Below are 25,683 nucleotides of genomic sequence, written 5' to 3' on the forward strand. Positions count from 1 at the left end.
ACAAACTATCAACATCCTTTTAGCATGGACCAAATGTCTTGGATGTTTTGGACAAAAACAAATGTCCTGATAGGAATTAAATGAATGTGTGTGTATCATATTCATGCAATAGTGCTTGAAACACAGTGTGTGGTCAATAGGTGTTAAATGTTATTATTTATTCATTAACTTGTATAGTTAATAAAAATTAATAGAACACCTACTATGGTTTTCAAAGGTAAACTAGATCGACACTGTCTCCCCTCATTGATTTCACAAGCTAAAATGTATTATAAACTTTACCACCACAGATTTCTTTCTCAAGACAGGCTATCATATTTCTGGGATAGCTCAGGAGTAGTGTTGCAAAGTAATGGAGAATATATTTAATGGCTTCCCCAAGACCCTTCCATTTGCAATAGCTCCAATGAACCACTTTTAAAAGGAAAGTCAGTTACATTACATCACATACAAGGCCTGACGGATACTCATCACAGCCTGGAACTCAACATTTTGCTGTTTAAATAAGCCAGGACTCAACTTAGAGTCCAGGAGGGAAACATACCAGAAGTTAGTCTCGAGCAGTAGTTGAAAAACTTTACCCTGTAACCTGCTTCTGAGAGATGGTAAATTGGTTAATGAGGTCATTTTCATACATTTTATAAGCTTCTTGGAAATGGAATGGTAGACAAATACCAGATATTATAAGAAATATTCCAGTGCTTTAAGATCTGTTTATAAGTCTGACCCCATTATCTGGGCTGAGAGACCCAGTTACCTGATATTCCCAGTGCTTGCTCTCCTTGGGGAGGGAAGCGACAAAGCTAACTTTTAAAATAGTCCTTATTACTATTTTAATGAATATTGAAACATTTATTAAGAATTCATAAGAAAACATTAAATAAACTTAAGGAAATTCCTGAAAAAGTCATCCACCTGTGAAAACACATAAAGCACCCGTGACTGTGGTTCACACTCAGCATTTTATTTTACCCCTTTTAATAACATTTGCCGTACCGTATTACATCATAATCTGCCTGTGGCTTGTTCCTTGAGACCAAGCATAAGAATAAAGAAATGGCACCAGGTTAAGGGCATCAAAAATATTATGGTGAGTACTAGTAAATTTCTAAAAAAAAAATTTTGGATTTCTTCGAAGTTATTGATATTATCACAGTATTGTTAGAATCATTTCTGGAAAGAATGAACAGTATTGATGTCATGTTAACACTAAGATATTATTGTTCTTACTTTGAAATAAAATTAAGGTAAATGTAATTGGAATTGTTATTCCAGAAGGCATGGCTAATTTCAAAATTGGACCACCTGAGGCATCTTTTTCATGACACTTTTATTTTGCCTATGAGAAAGTTTCCCTTTCCTCCAATTCATTTCTTCTTCAAATGTATTAGAGACTGATAAGAAGTCACACACATTAATAATGTAGTAAGACACAATTTCAACCTATCACTAGGAATTGAAACTAATATTCAATTCCTCTACAACACATTTCTTCAACATCTTTAACAGCAGGTGGGTCTGCTACTCAACTGAGGAAGCTTTGATGCCTATCTATAAAAGCCCCCTACTCATTCCATGAACTAAGCATAGAAAGAAAGACCTAGAAATAATATGATATCATATTGTTTTCCCAATCCCTGATTTTACTCATAAAGGAAAATCTACAAATTGGGTTTAGGAAATGCTGGAACATTTCTAAAACAACAAATCATTTACAAAATGTTTGAAAGTCCTGTAACATTTTAGTAGATAAAAACTGATAACATCAACTACTTGCCCAGGTTTAAATCCTGATACAGAAAATTGTCAGTTGTGTAGCCTTAGGCAAATGATTTCACCTCTCTGATCTTCAGTTTTCTCATTTGTAAAATAGTGGTAATACAATCTTTCTCATAGATGTGATGTGATGGTTATTGCATGCAACGAATCCATCATGTCAGCTCAAGCTATTATATTTTCGCCATTTTATAGAAATTATAGAAACTATTTAGTGGAGTGCATGGCACATTGTATCTAGTGCTCAAACAAATGCTAGTGTTTTTTCAGTCCTTACATTTAAAAAGTACTTGCACATTTTATTTGCTTAAGCTAAATGCAATCTTCTATTTAAGAAAGCCTAAAATGAGTTTACAGCATGAAACTCAAGCTTTAAGTTCTGTTTTGACATATGTCAAAGCCTTCTCTGCATCAATCACTGTGTCTACTCATTTGGATTTCCTGCCCAGTTATCTTAGTTGGAATTGAAAAAGTAAGTGTTCACGACACTGTTAATTCACAGCATCTTCTGTAGCTTCCTGGGGGGTAATCTGAAACTGATCCTTAAAGACAGGGCAGGGAGAGACCCTAGAAAGAGGCAGCCCACTCTAGACTCGTAGGTGGCAGATTTAATAATCAGGGGAACTTCCTTACAAGTCTGGGTGATGGCAAGATGGGTAGTTTTTTGGGTGATGGCAAGATGGGTAGTTTTTTGCACACCACCAGCCAAATGTTAAATCTACACTAATAAAAGAGAAATATGCAAATTGATCATCACTTTGTGATGCCCACCAGCCAATCAGGAGTGAGTATGCAAATTAATCTGACAAAGATGGTAGTGGCCCCACCTCCCAGCTGCTCCGGGCCTCTGGGCAGCATGCATGCAGGCACGAAGCAGCCGGGTGGGGCGGGACACCTGCTATGAGGGGGAGGGCAGAGGGACCTACAGGAGCGGCACTCCGGCTGGAGCGAAGATGGAAAGATGGAAGGCGGCGGCCAGAGTGAAGACCTGGGTCTCGGGTACTGGAGGAAAACCAGGGAAGGAAGGCCTATTGCACAAATCTTCATGCAACAGGCTTCTAGTCTACACTAATAAAAGAGAAATATGCAAATTGACTGTACCTCTGTGACGCCCACCAGCCAATCAGGAGTGAGTATGCAAATTAACCCAACAAAGATGGCGGCATGGACAAAGACTGAAGACTGAAGATTGAAGAGGCTTGGAGCGAAGACTGAAGACTGAAGACTGAAGACTAAAGATTGAAGAGGCTTGGAGCGAAGACTGAAGAGGCTTGGCTTCTCTGTTCGGCAGCAGAGAAGCCTAGCCTCAAGGCTTGGTTTCTCCACTGCTCCACTGTGGTGGAGCGGAGAAGCCAAGCCTCACTGTGGCTGTAGTGGAGAAGCCTAGCCTTGAGGCTTGGCTTCTCTGCTGCAGCCAGAGGGAAGGCCTGGGTCCCAGGTGCCAGAGGAAAACCGGTGCTGGCAGCTAGGGGAAGGAAGGCCTATTGCACGAATCTTCATGCAATAGGCCTCTAGTGTTTATATAAGGGCCTTAACATGGTTCAGTCACATACCCCATTCAGATAGTCTCATCACCACATTCCTATCTAAGACTGTGTCCTTGGGGCATCTTTAGGAGAGGAGAAGGCAAGCAGAGAGGATATTCCAAGCACAGGGAGGGAGTGGGATGCCCCCAGTTGCCCTGATCCAGCTCATGAGTCAACTTGTGGCCATGTGTCCAGATGACTTCCCTCAAACACTGTTAAATTAAAATCAGGCATACAACTGTGTAAACATACATGTAAAGTGCGTGAAACATTTTATCATTTTGGATCTCAAAAAATGTTTCATTCTATAAGAAACAACTGTGTCCAATGACAGCAGAAAGAACGGGTCTTACACCACATATAGATGCTAAATTGTGCATGGAAAACAATTTTTGAGATTATAAAAAAGGAGAGTGTCGACAAAAATGCATAGCTAGTGCCTAAATGCCCAATTTGTTTTTATTATTACCAGAAATATGCATATAAACTAATTCTGCAGGTGAGCTTATTGCACCTGTTTTTCAAATGACAGTCCTTAATGAACTCTCTTCTTCAGAAATATGTGCAGTCGTAAATATGTAGTCCTTATGTCAATTTCAAGACAACTGGCCATGTTCTACTCAAATATTATAGTACAAGATTCAAGTCTTCTTTGTATGTCATTAGTCTGTGCAGGTAGTCTGTCAGGATTTAACTAGAGCAAGGAAATAACCAATTTTTAAAAATTACAAATTTATCTTTAATCCCCTTGATCTCACTAATAATTCTACGTGAAACAGATTTGTGGGATGAATTAATATCCACTGTAATTTCTACTCATCAGATACCTAGAATCCATGAGCCATAGGATTTTTCTCTTTTAAATTCTGCTTTACTTACTATCCTACTCCTTTATTTTTTACAGGTGATGAAACACACCTAGAGAATTGAGTGATTTCTCCTACATCACACATATCACTAGTGACCCAGGATCCCCAGGCACTTTGGACATCCAGCCCATTTTTGTTTGTTTGTTTGTTTATGTATGTTAGTTATAACAGTAGATTCACCTGTTAGGAAGTTTGGCTGTGAATTTGTTTTCCTAGGATAGGATATCCTAATTATTAATAAATTTTGTTATTCTTCTTCATATTTAATTCTTAAGATGTCTTTCTGCTTGCTGTGAAGAAATTTATTTTTGGAGATGTGTGCCACTTAATTTCTATTAATTTTCTGTAACAGATGGTACAGGTGTTTGATATATGCATTCACCTTCATGTGGCCTGTTATTAGCTTTTTTTTTTTCAAAGCTGAGGACACTGAAACCTTACCTACCTTTCCTCTACATGAAATATTATTTCTAGGGAGAAGAAAGTGTAAAAGAAATTTTCATGTTATTGAAATTGAGCATGATTTGGTGATTAATTGCATTGTTCTCATTATGTTCTCTGCCTGATGTTCAGGGCTCATTACTGCAGTGTGAATTCAATGGAACAAGAATCTTAACCAGGTGTGGGTTATTAAAGTGGCAGTGCCCAATTTAAAATTGTTAAAGGAGGTGTATCAGAGTTGATATGCTTAACTATGTAATTCTTCTGGAAAGAAAAGTAACGCTTGCTCAGGAAAATCACTCACATCCATCATGTGACAAAGGATTCAAAACTCCTCTTCCCTTGGGTAGAGCAGGGGGGAATTTTTGTGTCTGTACATAGTATATCACAGCAGCTTCAAAGCTGACACAAGAATACTGTTTATTGAGAAACACACATCTTGGTATTTATAAAGTTATTTATTTCTCACCTCTTACAAAAGAGATGTTTTCCTTCACTTAGAAGAAAATAAAAAGTATAGGCTGAAAGAGCACATGAGGTATATATTAGTCTCCAATTACAATAAATTTAACCCAAGTTCTAAAATAATATTCTTAAAGCTTTATTCAAGCTAACCAAATGTAGGGATGGGCTAATTTCTTCAGAGAGCTTAAAGCAATCTCAAAAACAATTGAAAGTAAAGTTTCATTAACTTCTTTATATCTTTACAAAGTCCCACTATAACAACATCAAGGGTAGGTTCAACCAATAGATGGAGATTACAGTGATGCAAATATGTGTCAGCTCCAGTTTAGAGACATCTTATAACCACCTGTGGTAATAACTGGGATGTAATGTTAGAGCAACAATAAGTTTGGCACAGGACAGAAAACTAAAATAGATGGAGAGTTTATTACATCACAAAGAGTTAGTTTAAAGGAATTCATAACCCAATCCTACACAATCTCTATTTGAGCCAGGTAGAGTGGCTCCCATTTTCCACATAAATAAACTCAAGATTAAAGGAAATGTTTTTCTTGCCCCAAAACTTGCATCTAGCTAATGGTATACTGTGGATTGGAACACTAACAGACCTTCTTCATTGTCTCTACATGGATTGTTCAAAAGTAGCAAAAGCAAAGAATATATAACTATTTGGGTATGTAATTGGCATATTTTATTGACTCTTAAATGTGTGCTGAGGCACTGAAGGGTCAAATTATATCTTGCTGTGATTTCTTAGCAATTAAAAAATAGCAAAGAAAACCAGCAAATGGCTCTGTGTAACCAGGAATGAGAGAGAAAGAGAGAGGGGGAGAGAGAGAGAGATAAATATCTAAAGCTTACCTACAATAAGGCTTTAAAAGGCAATAGTTTTTATTAATCATTGTATAAATTTACTTGTTCCACTATTGATTGATATAAATAAAAAATGAGGAATTTTTTTTAGTTAAAAAGAGAATACTGCTTGGTAATAAAGAACTGAAATTTCAATTGGTCTTAATTATATTTGAACAGAGGCCCAATGCACGAAATCCGTGCAAGAGTAGGCCTTCCTTCCCCCAACTGCTGGCACCGGCTTCCCTCTGGCACCCGGGACCCGGGCTTCCCTTGCAGCCCTGGCTTCGTCCAGAAGGTCATCTGGCTGTCTGTCTAATTAGCATATCATGCTTTTATTATTATAGATTAGATTAATTTATATCACAGTAGATTGGTTCTACAGTCACAACAGAGAAATAATAAGATGAGGAGAATACCAAGTGGAAAAGGGGAGCTATTTACAGGAAACTTGAAGTTTTGAGTACATATCGTTAAAATTATATCAAGCCTTTGTTAAGCTACTACTTTGAACATAGAAGAATAATGCTAGCTGAAACATATGACTTTTATGGTCTTTTTTAGTTTAAAACCAACTAATATTATCAATTTTAATGCCTCAAATTATTAGCAGAAACTGAGGCCATGGATCTCAGGCAGTAGCCTCTTTATCAACAGTTCTTGGGGATGGAAAAATACGATTATATATGTCAAACATTTAGCACCATGCCTGGCAGATATTAATGTCTCAATGAATGCTAACAAATATTATCATAAGTTCATGTATACTAACATTCTATAGAGCAGTTGGGAGGAAAAAAATATATTATCTAGATTTAAGTTCTAAATTAACTGTTATTACTAACTAGAGGCCCGGTGCACAAATTTGTGCACCAGTGGAGTCCCTTGGCCTGGCCAAAACCGGCTCTCTGACATCCCCTGAGGGGTCCTGGATTGCAAGAGCACACAGGCCAGGCCGGGGGACCCCAATGGTGCACAATCGGGGCCGGGGAGGGAAGTGGGAGGTTGGCCAGCCAGGGAGGGTCCCCGGGAGGGCTCTAGGGTGTGTCCGGCCCATCTCGTTCAGTCCCGATCGGCTGGACCCCAGCAGCAAGCTAACTTACCGATTGGAGTGTCTGCCCCCTGGTGGTCAGTGCACATCATAGCAAGTGGTTGAGCAGCCTTAGCATATGATTAGCATATTACGCTTTGATTGGTTGAATGGATGACCAGACGACCTGACACATAGCATATTAGGCTTTTATTATACAGGATGCAGGTTTAGATAAAATACATAGTGTGGAGGAGGAGTTGGAAAAAATAAAGGGAGCCCTTTGTTAAAAAGATGGCCCTAAGCCAAACTTGGGCCTTCAAAGATATATAGGGTCTGACAGAGAACAGAGGCAGGCTGTGGAAGGTGGGCAAATTGGGTGAAGGAAGTCAAAAAGTACAAACTTCCACTTATAAAATAAATAAGTCATGGGGATGTAATGCATAGCATGGCACTGTAGTTAATAATACTATGTTGCATATTTGAAAATGGCCAAGGAAGTAAATCCTAAAAGATCTCATCACAAGAAAAGAAAATTCTAACTATGTATGGTGAAGGATGTTAACTAGACTTATTGTGATGATCATTTCACAATATATAAAAATATAAAATAATTATGTTGTATACCTGAAACTAATATAATGTTGTATGACAATTATACTTCAAGTAAAATATATATAAGCAAAAAAACCCACAAAAAATAAAAACAACTAACCAATAGGATATGGAATAGGCCCAGATGGCCTGGGATAGATGATTCTAGTTACCACAATGGCAGAGATATCGATATTGCATTGACAGCTGGGAAATCTGCTGTCAGTATAACTGTGCACATAAACATTGCTAAAGAGGAAGTCTATATTGAGCATGAAGTTTGTACTAAGCACTGTTCTAAATGCTTCATAATGATCACATCAAATATTTGTAACAACATCATGAGGTAAGTACTATTGTTATTTTCATTTTACAGACAAAAAAATTAATTATAAGGAGGTTAAATTGCCTAAGACTGTACAGTGCATAATAAGTAGCAATGCTTGAAAAGTGATCAAGTTCACGTTTGTCAACAAGTTCATGTTCTAATCAATAACTGATACGGTGTTTGCATTTCTGTAATCCAAAACTATTTCAAGTGAGGGGCAGGGGATGCAGCATCATTTAATTTTTTAAAAATGTTCTGATGTCTGGATAGTAGTAACCTTCAGCAATAGAAAGAATAATATCAACTACCTAAAATTCCAACTTTAATATCAACTTTGTTCTTTGGAACAAAAAATATATATCATTTGTTCAGTTATAATTTGAGTAAACTGGCAAAAGAGAAAAGTAGGAATAGTCTATAAAAGTCCTGCCTACATTACCATGACATTATAACAGTCTGTGAATAGCAAATGTTTACACTTTCTTCCTATCCTATATAATAAAAGCCTAATATGCTAAGTGTTCAACCGTCTGTTTGACCATTCGACCAGTCACTATGGTGCGCACTGACCACCAGGGGGCAGAAGCTCCAACAAGTAGGTTGCTTGCTGCTGGGGTCCAGCCAATTGGGAATGGGCAAGATGGACCGGACACGCCCTGGAGCCCTCCCGCAGTCCCTCCCCAGCCCCGATCGTGCTCCAGTGGGGTCCCTCAGCCTGGCCTGCACCCTCTTGCAATCCTGGACCCCTTGGGGTATGTCAGAGAGCCAGTTTTGGCCAGATCCCCACAGGTCAGTCTGAGGAACCCCACCAGTGCATGCACTGGGCCTCTAGTAAAATTCTAACTATTTGGAAACTTGGGTGTGGGAATTTTACTGTGTCTGAAAATGGATTTCATATTGTGGCTATCTCCTTTACCAGTTGTACTTCAATCCAACTGGGAATAATTTTTAGTACATTTATTTTACATAGAAAACTTACACTAAAGTGATAATTTAAATATAAAGTGTGGTTCAAATATAGGAAACCTACGAAGTTCTATTGAGTTCTCAAATAACTCCTGATTTTCCAGATGCAATTTACTCTCATTATCCTCACTTTATCCCTCCAATAAGAGGGCTTTAGGCCATTTTATGGTCCTATAGATATTAGCACTTCTAATACAGGTTGGATATAAAGTGAGAGGTGAAAATTAAATCGGCACATTTTGCTGCTGCTTTATTAGTTTTAAGCTGAATCCTTTGACTGGGGCAGAAAATTAGCAGCTCTAATGGAAGTATGATTTATTCTTGATGTAACAACCAATTTTGTCAATTCTTTATTCAGCTATGTCAAAAGTGTTTATTTGGTCCCATGGTAGCTTATGCCAGCCTATGCTTGGGCATGCTCGAAGAAGCATTATGTGAGTTTTACAAAGAGGTCTATATTTTTTAGTGTTTTATTCAGTTATACACTAGGCTGCCACTTGCAAATGGCTTACCCGACTTCATGTTAGCAGCTATTTCTACCCAGATTATATGTGGCCACCATTTTGTCTTGTAACTTAGATTCATTTTCATTTTTTCTGCCTCTCCATTTCTCACCCTTCCCCAGTATCCCAGGTCTGCTCACACCACCATACTTTTTATTTAAAAAATATGTTTATATTTATTTCAGAGAGAGAGAGAAAAAACATTAGTGTTGAGAATCATTGGTTGGCTGCCTCCTGCACACCCCCTAATAGGGATCAAGCCCACAACCTGACATGTGCCCTGACTGGGAATTGAACCATTACCTCCTGGTTCACGGGCCGATGCTCAGCCACAGAGGCACACCAGCTGGGCACATCACCATACTTTTGCACAGTTTGCTCTCTCTGTTTGCATTGTCCTGTCCTCTAATATTCAGCAGGGCATACTCTCATGTATCTGTCAAATGTCTGTTGAAATAATGTCTCTTCTAATTAACCAGGACATTGACGGTCCTCCCGCTGTTTTACTAATATTTACCCATGTTTATCTCCTGAATTAGACCATGCGTTCCTTGAAAGCTTAAAATTCATTGAATCAAAGCTCAGTGTCTGGCACATAGTAAAAACGCACAACAGTTTTCCTGAAAAATAATTTTTATAACTAACATGTTTGAGTGTTTTCTATGTCAGAAAGTGCAATTAGTCAGGCAACTTATATGCATCACTCATTTACTCCTTCATAGGGCTGTGTAAATCAGGGAGTAGTACCATTCCTATTTTCAAGTAAGGAAACAGACACAGGGAGATGAAAAAATTGCCCAAGGTCACTCAGGGAACCAGTTGCAAAGCCAGGATTTCAGCTCTAGTATTGACTTCAGAGCCTGTAATCACTATATATGGCCATTCTGAGTGAATAAAGACATGAATGAATCATTGCATGATATAAAATCATGCTTCAACCTTGCATACATAAAAACATGGTAGCCCCATGTATTTACTGAGCATATATCATATGCTAGACACAGAAGGCACAAAAAAACTCTTCAAAAAAGGAAATAAACATTATGTTAATAATGGATAAAAAGCTGCTATAGATATCCTTATACCACAAGTAATAGAGACACAACAATTGGTGGTCAGTTCTACACAATTTGGAATAGTAAAAGCTTTATAAATGATAAAGATAAGATGTTTTGTTTTGTTTTGTGTGTGTGTTTGTGTGTTTGTTTTACCAGTGAAAAACAGAAAAAGAAAAGATCAGGTGGAGGGGGCTATGAGAACAAAATCATCAATATTTACATCAGTCCCAGTTAAAAATATACATAAAAATAAACAGGAATTACTATCAAAAGCATGTACTGTCGTTCTATATCAGAATCCACCCACCTTTCATGTTCACCCCATTTCACCAGATATATATTTTTCAAGTTCTTGATCACACTGGATTATCTCATTAACTTTTAAATATGCTCAAGTCTTTTTCATTACAAAAGTAATGAGTGAAGAGTGTGTATTGCATTATTCCATTTATATGAAATTACAGAGCAGACAAAATTATTCTATGGTGGAAAAATATCAGAACAGTCTGTTTTCTGGGGAAGGGAGTAATTTCTGATTAAACAGCATTATTTAGTGAATAGCTATCAATTTATGACACATACCCAATATTCATTAAGTAAGTAGCAGTAGTGATAGCAATAACCTTGTTTTCTTTCTGACATTAATGAAAATGCCTTCTGTGTTTCTTACCTGGATAGACTAATGGATCACTGGATGAGAACAAAGACTCCAAAAATAGAACCACATTTACATGGTTGATTGATTATTAGACAAAAGCTTTAAGGTAATTCAATGGGAAATAGAACATCTTCCCCAAATGGTTTTAATTCAAGTGGGTAAACATATGGAAAAATGAAATGCAATCCTTCTCTCAAACCACACAAAAATGCTGATTTGAGTGTGATGCCTAATTATAAAGAAGAAAATTATAAAGTTTATAGGAGAAAACAGGAGAGTATTTTCTGGTTTTAGAAAAATGTTTCTTGCACAACACACAGAAAGAAAAATCATAAGACAAAATAACTTCTAAATTGAACTCCATTAAATGGACTTCTCCCTAAAAGGTATCACCAAAAAAAGTAAAGGGCAAGCCACAGATTGAGAGAAAATATGCATAATGCATATATTCCTGACAAAGAATCTATGTCCAGAATATATTAAGAACTCCTACATGTTATTAATAGAATGACAAATGACAAAAACATTAGCAAAAACTTGAATATATATTATACAAAAAGCTTAATAAGCAAATAATAAGAATATGAAAAATTGCTCAACATCATCCATCATCAGAGCAAATCAAATTGAAACTATAGTGACATAATGGCTTTACACCCACTAGAGCAGCTAAAATTTAGACTGTCAAGAACAAATGCTGTTAAGCGTAAGGGATAATTGGTACTTTTGCATATTACTGGTACACTGTAATATGTTACAACCCCTTTGGAAAAATGATGGTCTCTTATTAAGTCAATTACACATCTACCCTATGACCTATCAATTCTATTCCTTGGCATAGAAGGAATAGAATTGATAGGTCATAGGGTAGATGTGTAAGGAAAATGTTTTCATTTCTCCAAAATGAAAACATCTACACACACACACACACACACACACACACACACACACACACACACACATCTTGTTGATCTTGGCTTTATTCATAATCACAAAAAATCAAAAACAAATTCCCATGAACTGGAAAATGCTTAAACAAATTGTATATTCATACAAAGGACTATTTAGTATAAATAAAAATGAAGAAAAAGTTGGACTATAGAAAATTAGAATCATGTTGATATAGAAAGGAGTATTAGGGAATTCTCTGCAGTGATGGAAATGTTCTCCATATAGATTAGGATGTTGGTTACATGGTTGAATACACCTGCCAAAACTCATTAAGATGTTCTCTTAATATTCTTGCAATTCACTGCATGTAAATTTTACCTAAATGTAATTTTTTCTCAATAAGAAACATAAAATATCCAAAATTAATATGCATTTGGAATCTTCTGTAAACTGGTTCAGCTGCTGTGGAAAGTAGTTTGGAGTTTGCTCAAAATGTTAAACATATAATTACCATAGGATTGAACATTTCAACTCCTAGGACATACCAAAACAATTGAAAGCAAGCACTCAATCAAATGCATATGCATGCATGTTCATAATGGTGCTAGTCACAATAGCCAAAAAATCAGACCAGATGCCCATAAACAGATGAATGGATAAGCAAATCATGATACATATGTATGATGGGGTATTATTCATCTAAAAAAAAGGAATGAAGCACTGATACATACTACCTATCAATAAACCTAAAAAGATATTATGCTAAGTGAAAGAAGTTAGACACAAAAAATCACATATTGAATGATTCAATCAATATGAAATATCCAGAATAGGTAAATCCATAAAAACAGATACAAATTGGTAGTTGCTAGAGGCTGATGGTATGTGGGAATGGGGAGAAACTGTTTACTGACCATGGGGTTTTATGTTAGAGTGATGGAAGTGTTTTGGAACTAGACAAAGGTGGTGATTGCTCAACACTGTGAATGTACTAAATGCAATAGAATTGCTCACTTTAAAACAGTTAATTTTCTATTAGGTGAATTTCACCTCAATAAAAATTTTAAAAGGCACATATATCAAATTTATCTTCTATTGCCTACTTAAAATTTCTAAATCACAGTAATGAATGTCTAAAAATGCATTGTAGCAAGTCCTTTCCAAATCTGAAACTTATGATGATTATATTATATATAAAGAAAACATATTCTTACATTTTTTACCTTTTATTAAAGTAAAACATATATATTTAAAAGTGCCTAAAAAGATATCATCATGATTTTTTTCTTAAACTGAACATACCTTAAAACTAGTCCCAACTTCAAGAAATACATGATTATATTTTATAGCCCTTCAATGTGCTCTTCATGTCATACCCACCCTTACATTTCATTGCTTTATTGACGTCTATCAGTGTAGATTAGTTGTGTCAGGCATATGTGGAATTATCTAACAGGTATATTTTAATGAAGAACACATTAATTTTATTATAGTCCAATTTATTTGTGATTTTAAAAATTGTGTTTTACACAACCAGCTTAAGAAAAATAGTTGCCTAGCCCAAAGTTTTTCTATAAAATAGCTCTCCACTCCCATCCATGAAGAATTTGTTCCAAAATCTCCATTGGATGCCTGAAATCATGGATAGTACTAATTAACTTTTCAAACACTGTCAGAAATGTGGCAGCAGCTTCTTCATCAGCAGACACAGCCTCACCAGTAATTTTTTTTTTTCAGTCCAAACCGATTCCTGAATCTATGTAAGCAGTAAATGGCTTCATGTCACTCATTTCAGGGGATCCCTTGCTGAAGTCTTTGGATAGGCTCATACACAACACATTGCCTTCAGTCAGAACATATTTTCTCTTCATGTTTTCTTCCCACAAATGTATTGCCTTTGTCATCTTAACTAAGCACTTTACATACACTGTGGCCATAAAGTTTGTGGTTTGAGGTGGGACAGTAAAACTAGCATGACAAAATTCTTTGTTCTTCTTCACAATTTCATGGATTAAAGATTTGTTCTTATTGTAAGCTTAGCAAACTCAATATACATTTTTTTCTTATTAAATGGAGAACTTTCAGTTTTTCACTTAAGGGAAGCACTTTATGGCTTCTCCTTGGCATCCCCGAATTGCCAGCAACATTACTAGTGGGTCTTGGGTCATTGTTAAGTAAATAAGGTTTGCTTGAACACAGAACTGTGATACCAGGAGAGTCAATCTGATCACCAAGATAGCTACTAAGTGACTAACAGGCAGGTAGCATATGCAGTATGGATCTACTGGACAAAGGGATGATTTACATTGGATTAGAACAGAGTGGGAGTGCACAAGATTTCATCACACTACTCAAAAGGATGTGCAATTTAAATCATGAATTGTTTATTCCCAAAACTGTCCATTTAATATTTCAGACTGCATTTGACTGCGAGTAACCTAAATTGGGGAAAGTGAAACCTTCAATAAGGGGGAACTACTATACTTTCTCTTTAAATGCATGTTGTTATACTATCCACATTCAGGTTGATTATTGGTCTATAATTGAATGTTTTGTGTAGCATGATATAAGTCTCAATATATTTTTTTCACATAATTCAAAGGATCACTCCTATTTCATTAACTTCAATATTATCCATATTATAAATGAGGTGACTACATACTGAAATTTCTATCTAATCTAATTGCTAACACAAATTTGTTATAATCATGATTATATTAATGGAAATATTAATACCAATTTGTGGTAATTATTATAGTTCTAATACATTCTAATTATATATTCATGTAAGTAGTATATTAATTTCTTATAATTAATTATGTTATAAATAATAATTACTATTATAATTATTGATGTCTTTGCTATAAGTACTCCATATTGGTTCTTTTTAAAGACTATCTAGGTACCTCATTGTAGCTTTGATTTGCATTTGATTAGTGATGTTGAGCATCTTTTCATATGTCTGCTAGCATCTATATGTCTTCTTTGGAGAAATGTCTCTTCATATCCTGTGCCACTTTTCATTTGATTTTTTTATTGAGTTGTATGAGTTTTTTTAATAAATAAATTTATGGTATCAACCCCTTATCAAATTTATCATTTGCAAATATATTCTCTTCAGTAGTCCTAGAGGCTATTATGCTAAGTTAGACAAAGTCAAATACTGTATGGTTTCACTTATATGTGAAATCTGAAAAAACAAAATATATGAACAAACAAAACAAAGCAAAACAAAACTTTTTGAAACAGAGATCAAACTTATGGTTGCCAAAGTTGGAGGACGGAGGGGAATGGGTGAAAAAGGTGAAAAGGAATATAGTCACTAATATTGTGATAACTTTGCACAGTGAGAGACTATCAGTGGAGTTAGTGTGGTGATCATATTGTAAGGTATATAAATGTTGAACCACTATATAGTATATCTGAAACTAATATACTATTGTATACCAACTATATTTAAAAAACAGTAGTTAGGTATGTTTTTTCTTTTTGCATATTTATGCTTTTATTTTTTTAATCCTCACTTGATATTTTTTCAATTGCTTTTCAGAGAGAGTGGGAGAGAGGAAGAGGAGAGAGAGAGGAAGAGAGAGAAACATTGATGTGAGAGAGAAACATTGATTAGTTGCCTTGCACACCCGCCCTGACCGGAGTAGGGAGTGAACCCACAACCCAGGTACATAATCTTGACAGGGAATTGAACCCATGACCCTTGGGTGTGAGGGCTGATGCTCTATCCACTAAGCTACACTGCCCAGGGTGCATAATATATGCCTTCATATGTTTAATGAACATGATTTCTATTATAATATCTATATTGTCAAAAATAAAAAATATATAAAAAGTATAAAATGGAAATAATTACTCAAAATATACTTTCCCAAATTACCAAATTTTACCATTTAAGAGTATTCCTTTTTCCTTTCGTGTCTACTGATTTTTAGAATTTAGGTAAAATATATATGAAATTATATTCCTTGCCTTTACAAACATCAAATTTGTGATTATACAATCAATGTCATAATTTCATTATAGAAAATTTAAAAATAAACAGTACAAATATTTTAAAATATTTAGTTATTATCACTGTTAAAATGTTACCATACTTATTTACTGATTTTAAATGCATTTTTATAGCCTTATGAGATAATGACAATGATTTTTAAGCATTCTGAATCAAAACTCATATCTTAATAAGATATGAAGCCGGACTCATGGTAGAAAATACGTTCAACTGAAAGGTTATGGACTTATCACAATTAAAAAGCTCAATGACTGAATCAATTTTACAAGTTTTAATAATGCATAAAGTCGTTCATTTTTCTTTTTTAAAATATATATGTATATATATACATATATATGTATATGTACATATACATATATATTATTCAGAGAGGAAAGGAGAGAGAGAGAGAAATAGAAACATCAATGATGAGAGAGAATCATTGATCAGCTGCCTCCTGCATGACCCCCACTGGGGATCGAGCCCACAACCCAGGCATGTGCCCTTGACTGGAATCAAACCTGGGACCTTTCAGTCCGCAGGCCAATGCTCTATCCACTAAGCCAAACCAGCTAGGACTGTTCATGTTTCCTGACAGGGAAAATGGCAAATGTGATTTTCAAATCAATTTTAATTTTATGTAGGATTTGAGAAAATCAGAAAAAAATATATATTTGTGGTAATTCTCCCACAGTGTTCCAATCAAGTAAATAGTTTAGCCATTTAAATGATTACTGGATTAATACAATGTTTGTTATTGTCTTAATAATAGTGGATATCAAAGTTTGCAATATGGTCTATCTGAACTGTGGGCCCAAGTTGGGAAGTTATAAAAAAATTTCTTTGAACTGAGAAAATGACTGAGAAAGACATGCTGAGGAAACGATGCTGATTGATTCAGAATGCTTATTTACTCTAGCTAACATATGTTAAATTATTTAATTTATTGTCTAAATGTGCAAGAAAAAATACCTAGTTCTAATTTTCTGTTATTTTATATCTGTATCTATAAATATATACATATATTTGTCATCTCTTAGCAAGAGTAGTTGTTAACTATTATTTTATAAAATTTGATGTATGTAATAAATTTTCTGATTTATTTATCTTCTGTGTATTGAGGTTGTTTTTTTTTGTTTGTTTGTTTGTTTTTCTATTACTCTCATGTACTTATATCTATATAAAAAACACTTGGGTTACAGTTTTCTTATTTCTTCCTGCATTTATTAGAATTGGAAATTTTAGCCTTTGCAGGCAATCCATTATTTTCTTAGGGGCCTTATATAACTTTTTTCATTTATAAAGGAAAGTCAAATATTTTATGAGATTGTATCTATGTGTAAAATTCTATTGATTTATTTTGCAACTTAGCCTTTTCCTTTGTATATTTATGTTCCCCCCTCTCCCTAAAGAAATTCTTCATGGTTTATATCTTTATTTGTTGCTTCACTTTTAACTTCCTTGTTTCATCCTAAGATAGACTTATAATTACATTTAAGTTAAACTTCATTTATATTATCATCAATAGCTTTCAACTTTTTCTTCAACAGATTTACTTTTGGCCATTCTCTGTGCATTGTCAGGGAGCATGTCATAACCACCAGCATGTCACCAGGTCTTTATTAGCAATATTTTTTTTAAGAAAAGTTTCTCATGCTTATCTCATTATGCTCATGCACTTTATTTTTTGTCCTTGTTTCTGCATTTCTTGCTTTTGTCACATACTGATTTTTTGAAATCTTAGCACGGCCTAAACTTTCCTGCCTGGTTCATGTTAGACATGTACGTCTTTGTATATTTTATTGACTACATTCTTCATAAAGCACCCAGAGTGATCTTTTTAAATTACAAATCTAATAATATGACTTCCTTGATTAAAAAATTTCAATTATTTCCTACTGCACTTAGTAAAAAAGAAAACAAAATGTCTTCAAGGCCCTGCAGGAGATTGTTTCTATCGTGTATCCATCTTCACATATAGGAATTATTTTCTTTCTTAAATGCTTTCACAGATACTTATTAAATATGAAACCTAAATACCTATAGGCACAGCATCACAATAACATATTAATATTTTAAGAAGGTATTTAATATCTTTCACATTGAACAATTAAAATTCAAATATTCATAGATTATTGCCAAGGGATTTTATGATGCTGAGAGTTTATTGGTTAGAAAAATTCTGAATATATTAAAGTACAGACTCATAGTATTTATATCTTTGCTTTGCCATTTGCTTGTGTTCTTCGCACAAGCAGTGTATAGTAAATTGAGTTGGCTGGCTGTCACTGATATGCTTCAATAATTTAGATGATAATAGACATGATGATAAACTCAGGCCTCTAGAATGTTTTTATTTTTTAAATATGCTTTATTTTTTTAAGTAGTTTTACATTCACACACACACAAAAAAAATTAAACAGAAAGTACAGAGTAACCATAGATACCCTTTTCTGACACATGCACAGCCTCTCCCACTGTCAACAACCCCACCAGAGTGGCACATTTGTCACAATTGCTAAACCTACAACAACAGGTAATTATCACCTAAAGTCCATAGTTAAGTTAGGTTTCACTATTGGCATAGGTTATTCTGTGGGTTCTCATAATGACATGTATCCACCATTATCAATTCATATCATACAGAATTGTTTTACTGTACCAAAACCCTAGTGCTCTATCTATTCATTTCTTCTTTTCCCCCAACTCCTGGCATCATTGATCTTTTTACTAATTCCATAGTTTTGCCTTTTCTAGAATGTCATATGGTTGGAAGTATGCAACCTTTTCAGATTAGCTTCTCTCACTCAGTAATGTTTTTATAGCTGATAACTCATTTCTCTTAGGTGCTGAGAAATATTTCATTGCATGGATGTACTACAGTTTTCTCATCTAACCAAAGGACATCTTGGTTACTTCCAACATTTGAAAATTAAAAAAAAAAAATCCAATAAATATCTGTGTAGAAGTTTCTCTGTAGATGTTTTCAACTTATTTGAATGAATATCAAGGAATGTAGTTGCTGGATCATATGGTAGGAGAATATTTAGTTTTATGATAAACTGCTAAACTGTCTTCCAAAGTGATTGTACCATTTTTATTCCTAGTAGCAATGAATAAGAGTTCCTTTCATTCTATATTCTTACCAGCATTTGGTATGCGTTTTGGATTTTGGCCATTTTAACACATGTGTAGTAGTATCTCATTGTTGTTTTAATTTGTAAATTCCTAAAGACATATACCGTTGAGCATATTTTAATATCTTTTTTTACAATGTTTATCTTTATAGTTGAGGTATCTGTTAAGATCTATTTATGTTATAATTGAGTTATTTATTTTCTTATTGCTGAGTTTTTAAAGTTCTTTGTATATTTTGGATAGATAGAAGTACTTTATCAGATATAACTTTTGCAAATATGTTCTTCTAGTTTATAGCTTGTCTTATTTACTCTTGACAGTGTCTTTGCAGAACAGGAGCTTTTAATTTTAATTTTAATAAGTTTCTTTATCAAGTATTTATTTCATTGATATGCCTTTGTTATTGAAACTAAAATATCATTGCCATACACAAAGTCACCTAGGAGTTTTCTTATGTTATCTTCTAAGAGTTTTATGATTTTGCATTTAAATTTAGGTTTCTGACTATTTTGATTTAATTTTGGGGAAGAGTATAAGGTCCTTGTCTACATTATTATTATTTGCATGTGGATATCTAGCTGTTCTAGAATCATTTGTTGAAAAGACTACCTTTTCTTCATTGTATTACCTTTGTCAAAGATCAGTGAACTATATCTATTTGGGTCTATTTCTGGGCTCTCTATTTTTTTTCCATTGATCAATTTACTATTTTGCCAATATCACACTATCTTAATTACAATAACTTTATACAAAGCCTTAATGTTGAGTAGTGTCAGTAGTCCAAATTTTTATTCTTTTTTAACATTTTGCTGGCTATTCAGTCTTTTTTGTCTCTTTGTATAAACTTTAGAGTTAATTTGTTGATATCCACAAATCAATTAGTATAATTTTTATTAAGATTGTTTTGAATGTATAGGGGACATTGAGATAACTGAAATTTTGACAATATTGAAATTTGTACTCATGAACCTAAAAATATCTCCATTTATTTAGTTCTCATTTGATATCTTTAATCAGAGTTTTGTAGTTTTTATCACATAGATTTAGACATATTTTGTTACCTTTATACCTAAGAATTTCATTTGGGAGGTGCTAATGTAAATGACATTTTGTTTTAAATTTCAAAATCTACTGTTCACTGCTGGTAAGTGGCAAGAGATTAACTTTTGTATATTGGCATCCTGCAATCTTGCAAAATCACTTTTGTTCCAATTTTTTGGTTAATTCTTTTGGATTCTACATAGATAATCATATCATCCTTGAACAAAGACAGTTTTATTTCTTCCTTTCCAATCTGTATAACTTTTATTTTATGTCTTATCTTATTGCATTATCTAGGACCTCTAGTACAATGTTTAAAAGAAGTGATGATACAATATTCTTAGAAGAAAAGCTTCTAGTTTCCCACTATTAAGTATGATGGTAGGTGTAATTTTTTATTTTTCTTGTTGGTGCTCTTTATCAACTTGGGGAAGCTCCACTGTATGCTTAGTTTGCTAAAAGTTGTTTTTGTTTGTTTGTTTACCATGAATGGAAGTTGGATTATTTCCAAATAATTTTCATGACCAGGTGATATGACCATGTGATTTTTTATCATTAGCCTGTTGGTGTAACAGAGTACATTAATTGACCTTTGAATGTTGAACCAGCCTCACAAAACTGCAATAAATCTTATTTGTTTGTGGTGTATCTCTTTTTATATATACATTTTTGAAATTATCTGATAAGATTTTGTTGAGGATTTTTATATTTATGTTTATTAGAGATATTGGTCCATAGTTTTTTGGGTGTTTTTTTTTTTTTTAAGTCTTGTTGTGGTTTTGGTATTAAGATAATACTGTCCTCATAGAATAAGATGAGAAATATTCCTTCTGGTTCTTTTTTACAGAAAGATATTTTAAGAATTGGTATAATTCCTTTCTTAAATGTTTGGTAGAATTCACCAGTGAGTCCATCTAGGTCTGGAACTTTCTGTTTTGGAAGGTTACTAATTATTGATTCAATTTCTTTAATAGATTGAGGCTATTTAGATTATCTACTTGTTCTTGCATGAATTTTAGCAGATTGTATTTTGTAAGAGGTTGGTTTATTTTATCTATGGTATCAAATATGTGGGCATAGAGATGTTCATTTAATAAAGTATTTATTATCTTTTTATTATTCATAGCATCTATGGAAATGTCCCATCTTCCATTTCTGATATTATATTTGTGTCTTCTGTCATTTTTAATTAGTTAACCTGGCTAGAGGCTTATCAATTTTATTATTTTTTAAACAACCAACTTTTGGATTTATTTGTTTTCTCTGTTAATATCCTATTTTTAATGTCATTGATTCTGCTCTAATTAATATATCTTTTCTTCTGTTTATTTTATATTTAACTTACTTTTTTTAATAAATACCCAATAATTTAACAATATTTAGACATATTAATCTACTCTCCATTTTTGAAGATACCTGATATTGTCAAATTGGGCCATAGGTATGAAGGAAATCTTTAATCATTAATTGCGTGTCATATGCCTTTCATTGTTGAAACTTGATTTATATTATACTAGAGGCCTGGTACATGAAAATTCATGCACTGGAGGGTGGTCCCTCAGCCCAGCCTGCCCCTCTCACAGTCTGGGAGCCCTCAGGGGTGGGAGGTGACCTGGCGATCAGGAGAAGGCGACGCCCCATCACACCTCTGCTGCTGTCACTGTCCGCAGTGCAAGCCTTTGCCGGCTCTGGTTACCCGAGCCTCGGGCGGCCCTGGGTGGCTGGGCAGCCGCCATCTGAGGCTTGCCTGTGCCTCAGGCCAGCCCTGGGTGGCTGGGGGCCTGAGGAGACTGGGGGACTCCAGTGGCAGGCACGCAGAGCAACTGGGCCCACCTGGAGGCGGGCCTGGCCTTACTGCACGCCTGCTGCTCTGGTGGGGCTGAGGGGACTGGACACCACCATCTTGTGTCTGAGGGTGTCGCCATCTTTGAGGGCTGGTCAGTCAATTAGCATATTCCCTCCTTACTGGCTGTTGGAGCCGCCATATTTGAGGGCAGGGCAGTCAAGTAGCATATTCCCTTCTTATTGGCTGTGGATGCCGCTATCTTTGTGACAGTGTGAGGGTCAATTAGCATATTCCCTCTTTATTAGATAGGATCATTAACTCCTCATAACAACCCTGTAAGTCTAGACATTATCATCATTTTATTAATAAAAAAAACTAGCTAACCTAACTATGACAGAAGAAGAAAATTAACACATCTTTTTTACCAACTGCTATTTTGTGGCTAAGTTTTTTATGAATACTGTTTTGTATAGTATATAAATTGAGCTTTATAATTCAGTTATTTAAATGTGTCCTGTGAACTGCTAAAAATATAAGATTACCTTACCTTTATTGTAAGAAAGAGCTAACATTGATGACAAATGTATTATAAGACAGATATGCAGGATGTCCCAAAAATGTGTACACACTTTAACAATTGATAGCTCAATTTTGAAATGTATTTTAATAAATACTGCCTTTATACTTATAATTATTCAAACTGTGTGTGTACATTTTTGGAGACACCCTATATATTAATTCATACCATACTCAGATCAGATTTATAAGATTAGTTAACCCAGTTTTACAAGCAATTAAGAACAGGCCCAAAGAGAGACTAAATAATTTGCTTATAGTCTGCAATTTTTAAACTGTAGAATTTAAAATCAAACACTAAAATTTTGATGTAGAATCCCTGCTCTTAGCCACTAAGCTACCTATTTACTTCAGTGATAGCTTATTCTTAATATATAAATGGTAACAGGAAGCATTTGTATTATATAAAAATCTGCATGCAACCCAACTGGCATAGCTCAGTGGTTGATCATTGACCTATGAACCAGAAGGTCACAGTTCAATTCCTAGTTAGGGCACATAGCTGGGTTGCAGGTTCGATCCTCAATTGGGGGTGTGCAAGAGACAGCCAATCAATGATTTCCTCTCATCATTGATGTTTCTATCCCTCTCCCTTCCTCTCTGAAATCAATAAAAATATTTTTTTTTAAAAACAACAAGTAAATCAAAACCTGCATGCAAACCAAATCCTTTAAAAGGAAAATCAACTAAATTTACATAAAGGCTTCTAAAATTCACTAGATAAGTCTCATCCATTTTATCAATGTACTAGAGGCCTGGTGCACAAAATTCGTGCACGGGGGCCAGGGGAGCGGGGTCCCTCAGTCCAGCCTGCACCCTCTCCAATCTGGGACCGCTTGGGGGATGTCCGACTGCTGGTTTAGGCCCAGTCCCGGGGATTGGGCCTAAACCGGCAGTTGGACATCCCTCTCACAATCCGGGACCGCTGGCTCCTAACTGCTCACCTGCTTGCCAGCCTGGTTGCCCCCAACTGTCCCCCGTGCCTGCCTGGTCACCCCCAACTGCCACCCCCCCTTGCTGGCCTGGTCAGCCCACAAAGCCTGCTGTTCAGTTGTTCATCCGGTTGTTTTGGTCATGATGGCTCCTGGCTTTTTATATATTAGGATAACTATTTTAATAACCAGAATAATTCCTAGAATTTGGTTCTTCAAAATACAGATGAAAAAAGCAAATATATTATTACCATCTCTACTTCTTAATATATGTGGATTATCCTTATGCAAGGAAAATATAAACAAATATTTTGAGAAAATAGGAGATAATGTAATTAGCCCATAACCAATGGGACACTTAATTTAGGCAATTTACTCCTTAATAAATGAAAATATTTCTCTTTTAAAGATCACTTGTTAGTTTATGGTGTTTACTATTTTGCAGCTTGATTTTTATTAAAGAGACCTTCTATAATTCAGAGTTATCATTACCATGAAACACAGAAAGCATGTCCCAGATAAAAACAGCATTTGGAGCACATCTGTTTCAATGATATGCTTTAAAGAAATTTGCATCTATTGGAATCTGATGGCTTGTTTGTGTGTTGCTTTGAGAAGGTGCTCTACATGACTCAAATTAGCCTGTGTATCAGGGGAGATGGGTGTTGCCATGGTAAGTACACATTTTTTAATTGAATAGCAAACTAATAGGCACATAAAACCCACATAACTTGTTGGCACATAAATTACCTCTCCTGGGACTGCAATTAAACGTATTCCTCTTCTGAAATATTTTGTTATTTTTTTCCGGGTTTTGTTTAGATTGTAGAGTCATTCATTTCTTTTTGCAGCCTGAAACCTACTTTCCTCAGCTACCCAGTCTCTCATTTTCTTTCACCAATGGGACTTCAGTGTTCCGAGTGCACGGAAGAACTACTTTGTGTACGAAAAAGACATTGAAGATGTTAAAAGTTATGTAAACCCACGTTCTGATGTCTCATAAATATCTGAAATAGTCGCTTCTAAAACATTATAAGTAAGCAATATTAAATATAACTCAAGCAATTGCTCATATATTTATTCCAGGGTTTCCCCTAAAACAAAGATTGCTACCTAAAGTGATAAAAATGAACACTTTTGAATTTTACTATAGAAAAGTTTTTAAAGTTGCAAACTAAAAATCACCATTTCTCTCAGAAGTCTGGTATTTATTTAGTCTCTTTCTTTCACTTTTCTCCCCTTCCTTACACCCATCCCACCCCATCCAACCCAACTTATCCATACCTTTCATTGACACAGCAGTAAAAATGTCTGTCCTTTTATATTCCACTTGCGTATTATAGACTCACATTTCCTTATTCATCTTTTGCTTCAAAAAGAAACGTTCCTTTCATGGCATTTTGTAGATGATACAGCAAATTGCAGGATGATGCTCTGCCTCCCCTGCCCATTTTGAAGATGATTTTTCTGGTTTAACTTTAATCACAATGAAACATGCAGAGAGGACAGTCATTTGGACTCATGGCCAAGTTATTTTTGGTAGCACATTGACAAATTTTTAAGTAGACATTGTGTTTCACAAAGAATGCTCTTCTGAGATCACTCTGGCTTGAACAATAAGAAAATTCAAGACTACGGGAGACCAGCACAACAGGATATCCATAAGTAACAACGCCTACTTATCAACCAGGGGGAGCGTAACAGACTTGTTCCTGACTGTGACAAACAGTGAGCAGAATTTTTAGAGAAGCTGCTGTAAGTAGAGAGTAAACACAAAAGATAACTGAAAGAGATTTGGTGCAGTGCAGGAAGACAGCTTCCTGGTGCAAATCAAGAGCTATTAGAACAAGAGTGACTGATCTTTTTCAGCAGCTGCCTTGACTTTTATTCTATTGCCTGGTAGAGTTCACGCACCTTTGTTTTCTCACTTTGATTTCAGAGTTCATTTTTCATGATGATCATTTCTTATGATTAAAGTGGACCTGTCTTAAAGGAATAGATGAATAGTTCCTTGTGGGTTCAAAGACACCTTCAGTGGCTTGGAACAAAAGGAAATTATTATACAGATCAAGGGACTACATGGAAATGTTTTTTACAGATTTTTAAATAAAATATAAACAGCTGTTGAGAGAAGCATGGCACAGTAACAGTTGTTACCAATCCATTAATAATCTGAACACAAATTCGATTCTGCTCATTATGGGTAACCCACATTCCTCTATGGGGAAAACAGTCAGATTTAAATGTGTA

At 35.0% G+C, this 25,683-nt stretch overlaps 1 long non-coding RNA gene across 2 annotated transcripts in view; it reads right to left on the minus strand.

The window, feature by feature from the left end:
• LOC307103595 overlaps positions 1 to 24,904 on the minus strand; it is an 84,091-nt gene extending 59,187 nt beyond the window's left edge. For both annotated transcript variants that reach the window (XR_013813821.1, XR_013813822.1), the window contains exon 1: positions 24,718 to 24,904. This is a non-coding gene — a long non-coding RNA (uncharacterized lncRNA). The remainder of the gene's footprint in view (positions 1 to 24,717) is intronic.
• Positions 24,905 to 25,683: the final 779 nt, after the last annotated feature.

This window comes from Cnephaeus nilssonii, assembly GCF_951640355.1.
Source record: "Cnephaeus nilssonii genome assembly, chromosome: 7".
Lineage (NCBI taxonomy): Eukaryota > Metazoa > Chordata > Mammalia > Chiroptera > Vespertilionidae > Cnephaeus > Cnephaeus nilssonii.